An 8,503-nucleotide genomic window follows, 5' to 3' on the forward strand; every position below is an offset into this window, starting at 1 on the left:
TGGAATGGACAATTGGGCAAAACATAAAGAGCATCCCGGCCCAATGCCGGGCTCCCGGTCTAAAGGGGGGAGACACAGCAAAGCAAAAGAGAACGAAACAAAAACAAGACAACATCATCAAGATAAATTCATTCATTGGATAGTATTTATTGAGCGCTCACTATGGGCAGAGCATTCTAGTAAGCGTTTGGAATGAACAATTGGGCAACAGAGAGAGACCATCCCTGCCCAACGATGGGCTCCCGGTCTAAACGGGGGAGACAGACAGCAGAGCCAAAGAGGAACGAAACAAAAACAAGACATCATCAAGATAAATAGAATCAAGAGGATGTAACTATGTTGGTATTTGTCAAGCGCTTACTATGTGCCGAGCACTGCTCTAAACGCTGGGGGAGATACAGGATCATCAGGTTGTCCCACGTGAGGCTCACAGTCTTCATCCCCATTTTACAGATGAGGGAACTGAGGCACAGAGAAGTGAAGTGACTTGCCCAACAGTCACACAGCTGACAGTGGCAGGGCTGGGATTCGAACCCATGACCTCTGACTCCCAAGCCCGGGCTCTTTCCACTGAGACACGCTGTACACCTCATTAACAAAATAAATAGGGTAGTAAATAATATATACAAATGAGCACAGTGCTGAGGGGAGGGGAAGGGGGAGGAGCAGAGGGCAGGGGGGAGGGTAAGGGGAGCAGAGGGAAAGGGGCCTCATTCGTTCATTCACTCACTCACTCACTCACTCACTCACTCACTCACTCACTCACTCACTCAATCATTCCTTCAATCGTATGTACTGAGCGCTTGCTGTGTGCACAGCACTGGACTAAACGCTTGGAAAGTACACTTCGGCAACAAGAGACAATCCCTACCCAACACGGGCTGACAGTCCAGAAGGGAGGAGACAGACAGCAAAACAAGTAGACAGGCATCAATAGCGTCAATATAAAGAAATAGTATTGTAGATACATGCACATCGTGAATAAATGAAAAAGCTTTCATTCACCACCCACTCCTTACAGAGCACTTGTTTTGTTTTGTTCCGTTTGGCTTTGCTGTCTGTCTGCCTCTCCCCACCCTGTTTAGATCGTGAGCCCGTTTTGGGGCAGGGATGGTCTCTATCTGTTGCCCAACTGTCCATTTCAAGCGCTTAGTACAGTGTTCTGCACATAGTAAGCGCTCAGTAAATGATTGAATGAATGAATCGACACATATATCCACAAGTGTTGTGGGGTGGGGAGAATGATAAAGCAGAGGGAGGGAGTAGGGGCGTTGGGGAGGGGAAGCAGAGGCAAAGGGGGGCTCAATCTGGGAAGGCCTCCTGGAGGAGGTAGGCTTTCAGTAAGCTAGCTAAAAGCTAACACTAGCCTTTCGTCTGTGGAAGTCTAACTCCACGGGGTTCAAGAGAAACGACGACTTCGGTTCCTGAGTGCAGTAATTGGAATAAAAATCCTGTCGCGCTAGTACATTTGTTGTCTTTCGAAAGCGAGGTTTTAAGACGTGGACTGTAAATTCCTTTGTAGACTGTAAGGCCCTTGTGGGCGGGAATTGCGTTTTCCAACTCCGTTGTATTGGACTTTACCCAAAGATTAGTACAGTGCCCCGGGAAAAAAGTAAGCGCCCAAAAAATACTACAGATTGAGAGAAAGAAAGTGCTTCCCACACCCTGTTTAATTCTTCGAGGCCGAGAAGAGGGGCATGGTATCCTCCCCGAACTGCAGATGAAGACCTGAAGGCAGAGAGAATAGAGAATTGAATTGAGAATTAAAATTAAAATTAAACAGTTTAAGGGGAACTGTTAGCCCCGCGTGGGGCAGGGACGCTGTCCCACCTGATTATGATGATGATGGCATTTGTTATGTGCCATGTGTCAAGCTCTTCTAAGCACTGCGATAGATACATGGTAATCAGGTTGTTCCACGTGGGGCTCCCAGTCGTCATCCCCATTTCACAGATGAGGTAACTGAGGCACAGAGAAGTTAAGTGACTTGCCCAAAGTCACCCAGTTGATAAATGGCGGCGCTGGAATTAGAACCCATGACCTCTGACTCTCAAGCCTGGGCTCTTGCCACTAGGCCATGGTCCCAAATGTATCCCAAGGTTAACACAGTGCTTGGCACATAGGGGCCAAAACTGAAATTAGAGGTCAGGACTTGACCTCTTGGTTCAGAGCCCTTACTGCCCAAGGCCCCAGACACACCAGATGCTGTTATTTTCGAGAATGAATTGCCATCTCGTCAGTCCACATGCCTTCCATGGAGTGGGGTTGGGTGAGCAGGGTGGGCTATGGAATTTGTTTCTGTTGCCAATTTGTACATTCCAAGCGCTTAGTACAGTGCTCTGCACATGGTAAGCGCTCAATAAATACTACTGAATGAATGAATGGAAGCGCAGCCAAATTCCCCCTACTGCAGCTCCAAGTCAGTCATTATTAATCCTTAATCTCAACGAGCCATGTTTCGTGAAATCGGGACGTGTGAGAGGGACCTACGAGCCTGTTGGGGCTTCTGATTGTATCCCAGGGAGCTGGATGTGTCAGTTGGTGAGTCAATCGTATTTATCGAACGCTTACTGTGTGCAGACCACTGTACTAAACGCTGGGGAGAGGGAAATATAACAATAAACTCACACATTTCCTGCTCACCACAAACCTGGAGCCCTGAGTTGGGCCCTCCTAGGGAAAGACGAATGTTGAAAGCAACTCCAGAGTTCCCTGATGGGACAAAAATCTGGTACTTGGGCATTGTAAACAATATCGCTTTCCTTTTTTTTTCAGGGAATTTGTTAAGCGCTTACTATGTACCAGACACTTTACTAAGCGCCAAGGTAGATACAAAATAATCGGGTTAGGCACAATCCCTTTCCCCCCTGGGGCTCCCAGTCTTAAGCAGCGTGGCTCAGTGGAAAGAGCCCGGGCTTGGGAGTCATTGGTTATGGGTTCAAATCCCCCCTCAACCGCTTGTCAGCTGTGTGACATCGGGCAAGTCACTTCACTGTGCCTCAGTTACCTCATCTGCAAAATGGGGATTAAGACTGTGAGCCCCACGTGAGACAATCTGATCACCTTGTATCCTCCCCAGCGCTTAGAACAAGTGCTTTGCACATAGTAAGCGCTTAACAAATGCCATTATTATTAATCCCCATTTTAGAGGTGAGGTCCCTGAGGCACGGAGAAGTGAAGCGACTTGCCCAAGGTCACACAGCTGAGAAGTGGCGGAGCCGGGGTTAGACCCAGGTCCTCTGTCTCCCAAGCCCGTGCTCTATCTCTGAATCGTCAGTGCCCAGAGGGAATTCACAAGACCTAATGGAAGAGAGGAGACCTCCGGGGGAGGAAGGGCTGCGAAAGATAGGGCACCAAAGATGAACGGATTGAAAAGAAGGAAAACGGACTGAGAAAAGAAACTAAGAGAGGCAGAAGAGTCCAGGAGGATGGGGCACAGTTGGAAAAGGGGACATTGAGATGAAGTAGGAGAAAAGGGGACAGGGAAAACACGGAGACTCACGAAGACAAAACTACAGAATTGCCAGCCTGATTCGCTTGTAACTCAGCGCTTAGTACAGTGCCTGACACTTGGTAAGTGTTTAAGAGGTACATTTAAAAAAAAAAGGTCCTGCCGCTGCCCATCCTCCCCTGACTTCACCCGCAGTAAACGGTATAGCTACCTAGATGTCCCCAGATTGAGCTCTTCTGGCCGACGATTGGCGTTTCTGGTGAGACCTTTTGGTTAACCTGAAAACCTACAGCAGCTCTGGCTGTTGGTTCTGCTTCTGAAGAAGAGGAGGAGGAAGAGGAAGGACAGGAGGGAGAGCGATAGAAAAGGAGCAGGAGCTGCAGAAGAGATGAATTAAACAAGATTCTAGGCATAGCCTTAAGCATTGGCAGGCCAATAACACTTGTTTTGGCCCCCTCTTGAAATTTCTTAAGAAGAATGGAATTTATGTGTTTACTCTCAGCGGAGAGCTAAGGCCAATTCAAGACAATACGATTACACAGTCTAAGCAGAAAGGTGAGCAGGAATCTTATTCCCAGTCTACATATGAGGGAACTGAGGCACAGAGTAAGCGATTTGCCCAAAGATACATATCCAGCCAGTGTCGGAACTGGGAAACGATTTGACCCCCACTCCCCACCCCCCTAGGCCCCAGGTCCCCTGACACCCAGATCCATGATCTTTCTATCAGGTCATGACTGCCACTGTTTCTCTGCTTCCTCAGAAACTGTGTGTTTCTTCATATCAGAACTTGTGTATAGTCAGAATACACACTTGAAGATGATGCTACCAATTTTGAACTTAGGAGCGAGAATGTCTTCTTATATTGTTCTCCTGCTTTTATCATTTCTATCTTTCATTATATGTCTGTTTCCACCCCTGCTCCCCATTCTTAGACTGAGTGCTCTGTGGACCAGGAACCATGCCTGAAAAATCACCATCACTTTGTACAGTGCTCTGCAGACAGTAGGGGCTAGGTAATCACTGTCAATTATAAGTTAGACAGATGAATTTACTAGACTGTTAGGAGAAACAGACTGATGAAAGACTTCATTTAATTTATTTGCATACATATATATATATATATACATATACACACAGTTCTAGATGTACTTGTACATTCAGCTTTTTGATCCTCTACATACTTATTTATAAATATTATCCACCATTAGACTGTAAACTCTTTGAAGACAGTGATTAAATGCTTAGTACTGTGCTCTGCACACAGTAAGCACTTGATAAATACAACTGATTGACTTTTTTTACTGCTATTTGTTAAACACTTACTACATGGTAGGTACTGTACTAAACAATGGGATAGATATAAGCTAATCAGGTTGGACACAGTCCATGTCCCACGTGGGGCTCACAGTCTTAATCCCCATTTTACAGTTGATGTAATTGAGACACAGAGAAGTGAAGTAATTTGCCCAAGGCCATACAGCAGACAAGTGGCAGAGCCTGAAGTGGAATCCAGGTCCCTCTGACTCCCAGGCCCAGGCTCTACCCAGTAGGCCACACTGCTTCTGAATTGATTTATTGATTAATTGAGCATGTGTCTTGCTTTTGTTTTACTCATTCAAATGCTTACTTAGTACAGTGCTTAGCCCTTAAGGAGGCACTCAATAAAAATAATCGATTGATTGAAAATGTTTTAATAAGGGCATTAATAGTAGTATTAATAATAGTAGTATTAGTAGTATTTATTAAGCCTTTACTGTGTGCAGACCACTGTCCTTAGCTCTGGAGGAAAATACACAAGTGGAAATTAGACATGGTCCCTATCCCTCCATGGGCTCACAATATGAAGAGATAGCTCACAGTCTGTGAGATAAAATAACATCAGTTACCTGCTTTTATGTCTTGTATCGTCTATTGCTAAATCACAGTTTTGACTTCACTTTGTCAAGTGACTTACCCACTAGAGGTACTAGCAAGACTGGCTCCAAAGCAAGTGGTAGCAAATTTTAATAATCTTTTTTCCATATGAGAAATGCAGTCACGATGCATGACCCAGAAAGAGCCTGAATATCTGAGAATTTGCAGCTACAAGCCAGAAGAAAACTAAAAATGGGGTTTTCTCTTTGGCCAGGATTCATAATTAGTCAGGAAAGGGGAAAGCTGCTTAAAATCTCGGTAAAGCAACTTGCCTTGATTTAAGACACGATCTGGGCATGTCACTCCCCTTCTTAAACAACTCCAGTGGTTGCCTATCGACCTCCGCTCCAAACAAAAACTCCTCACTCTAGGCTTCGAGGCTCTCCATCACCTTGCCCCTTCCTACCTCTCCTCCCTTCTCTCTTTCTACCACCCACCCCGCACGCTCCGCTCCTCTGCCGCCCACCTCCTCACCGTCCCTCGGTCTCGCCTATCCCGCCGTCGACCCCTGGGCCACGTCCTCCCGCGGTCCCGGAACGCCCTCCCTCCTCACCTCCGCCAAACTGATTCTCTTTCCCTCTTCAAAACCCTACTTAAAACTCACCTCCTCCAAGAGGCGTTCCCAGACTGAGCTCCTCTTCCCCCTCTACTCCCTCTGCCATCCCCCCTTTACCTCTCCGCAGCTAAAGCCTCATTTTCCCCTTTTCCCTCTGCTCCTCCACCTCGCCCTTCCCATCCCCACAGCACTGTACCCGTCCGCTCAACTGTATATATTTTCGTTACCCTATTTATTTTGTTAATGAATTGTACATCGCCTTGATTCTATTTAGTTGCCATTGTTTTTACGAGATGTTCTTCCCCTTGACGCTGTTTATTGCCATCGTTCTCGTCTGTCCGTCTCCCCCGATTAGACTGTAAGCCGGTCAAACGGCAGGGACTGTCTCTATCTGTTGCCGACTTGTTCATCCCAAGCGCTTAGTACAGTGCTCTGCACATAGTAAGCGCTCAATAAATACTATTGAATGAAAGACCCTCAAGTGTCCAATTTCCATATTAACCAGTTTGACCTAAACTATTCAGTCTGTCCTTAGTAGGGTGATTTGCAAGCATTAAGATCTAAGATCATTCAAAAACCATATTCATTCAATTGTATTTATTGAGCACTTAACTGTGTGCAGAGCACTGTACTAAGCATTTGGAATGTACAATTCGGCAACAGATAGAGACAATCCCTGCCCAACAGGCTCATAGACTAAAAGGGAGAGACGGACGGCAAAACTATGGCTACATGCATGGTAATGTTCTAACACTGAGAAGCAGCGTGGCTCAGTGAAAAAGAGCACGGGCTTCGGAGTCAGAGGTCATGGGTTCGAATCCCAGCTCTGCCACTTGTCAGCTGTGTGACTGTGGGCAAGTCACTTAACTTCTCTGTGCCTCAGTTCCCTCATCTGTAAAATGGGGATGAAGACTGTGAGCCCCACGTGGGACAACCTGATTCCCCTATGTTTACCCCAGCGCTTAGAACAGTGCTCGGCACATAGTAAGCGCTTAACAAATACCAACATAAAAGGGGTTTCCAGGATGGCCAGCTCACTTTTGGGTATGGCCATGATTGCGTCTGGCTCCTGGTCCCCCTAGTTCCTTATGCTCTATTTCTCTTCATCTCACATCATCACTTACCATCACTGTCTAATTCAGGTGGTGTCCTCTGCTGAGGAATGGTGGGGTGACAAAAAGTGTCCAGTGGCAAGGAATAGCAGCAGGGAGTGACGGCAGCTGGGCTCTGATATAAAAGACCAGGCCTGGATGAATAAGAACTGTAGCAGGTGAGTTAAGTTCTCCCTATCCCTATTGCTCCCCTTTGTCCCCTTCCCTTCCCCCCATTCCCTTCCCCCCTCCACCATTTCCCCATTTTTCATTTCTCCCCTTTCCCCATCTCCCTCTTCCCTGTCCTTTTTGACCCTCTTCTCCCTCTCCCTTTCTTCTCTATCCCTCTAGCGCTGCCCCCATTTAAGGTCCCCCCTTTTTCTTTATAGCTATTGGACCTCCTTATGCTCCACAACGTCTAGTCACTTAGTTTAAAAGTAGCAGTTTCCTCCCTTCCTGTGTCATTCTCAGCATATTTTTCAACATTTTCCTTCCAAATCTCTCTATAAAAGTCCTGGTTCCTTAAAAAAACAAAGATATTGGATCTGAAATGCAGTACGTTGCCTGATTTAAACCTCGAAAGCTGAAACATAGAAACCCTGTGGAATCAGAAAATTCCATTTTATTGGGAAGGTCACCACATGTCTGTGCCTGCCATAGGGCTTGTCTGCAGCACATTACCCTGGTACAATGTCGCCTGTCTTTAGGGACTCAAAGGAACCATTTTTCTCAAAATCCCTCCTTTCTAGGATTGTAACAGGCAGACTTCTGAATGGTGACTGAAGTCACACTGACAGAGAGCTAGGAAGCATGGAAGCCATAGGAACCGCTCACTGTGAAGCTTTCATTGCCTGAGAATGTGCACCTTCATTAATTCCATTTTTCCCAAAATGGGGGAGATAGGAGACTTCACATTAGGTAGGTAGAAAAATTATTGAAAGTTTCCTCATTTCTAAAAGTCAATTTTCATGACTTTTCTCCAAATGGTTAGTGGAATGCAATAGATTGGTAAAGGAATACAGAATTTTTGTTGAATAATGATGCCTTTTTTTCTTTTTTTATGGTATTTTAAAAAATGATTACTACGTGTCAAGCACTGTTCTAAGCACTGGGTAGATACAAGTTAATCAGGTCAGGCACAGTCTCTGCCCCCCAAGGGGCTCACAGTCTAAATAGGAAGGAGAACAAGTATTGAATCCTCATTTTACATTTGAGGAAATTGAGGCACAGAGAAGTTAAGTGGTTTGCCCAAGGTAACACAAGAGGCAAGTGGCAAGGCCAGGGTTGGAACTAAGTCTTCTGTCTCCCAGGCCCGTGCTCTTTCCACTAGACTACTCTGGGTTCATCAACCCTTAGGCCAAATATTTTAGTGTATTGCTGTATTGTATTGTTTGGAGGGATGATATAAAGCGTATAGACAGTTCACTGTGCTCGTTGTGAGCAGGGAATGTATCAGTTTATTGTTGTATTATACTCTCCCAAGTGCTT

This window comes from Ornithorhynchus anatinus, chromosome X1 (genome assembly GCF_004115215.2).
Source record: "Ornithorhynchus anatinus isolate Pmale09 chromosome X1, mOrnAna1.pri.v4, whole genome shotgun sequence".
NCBI classification, from domain to species: domain Eukaryota; kingdom Metazoa; phylum Chordata; class Mammalia; order Monotremata; family Ornithorhynchidae; genus Ornithorhynchus; species Ornithorhynchus anatinus.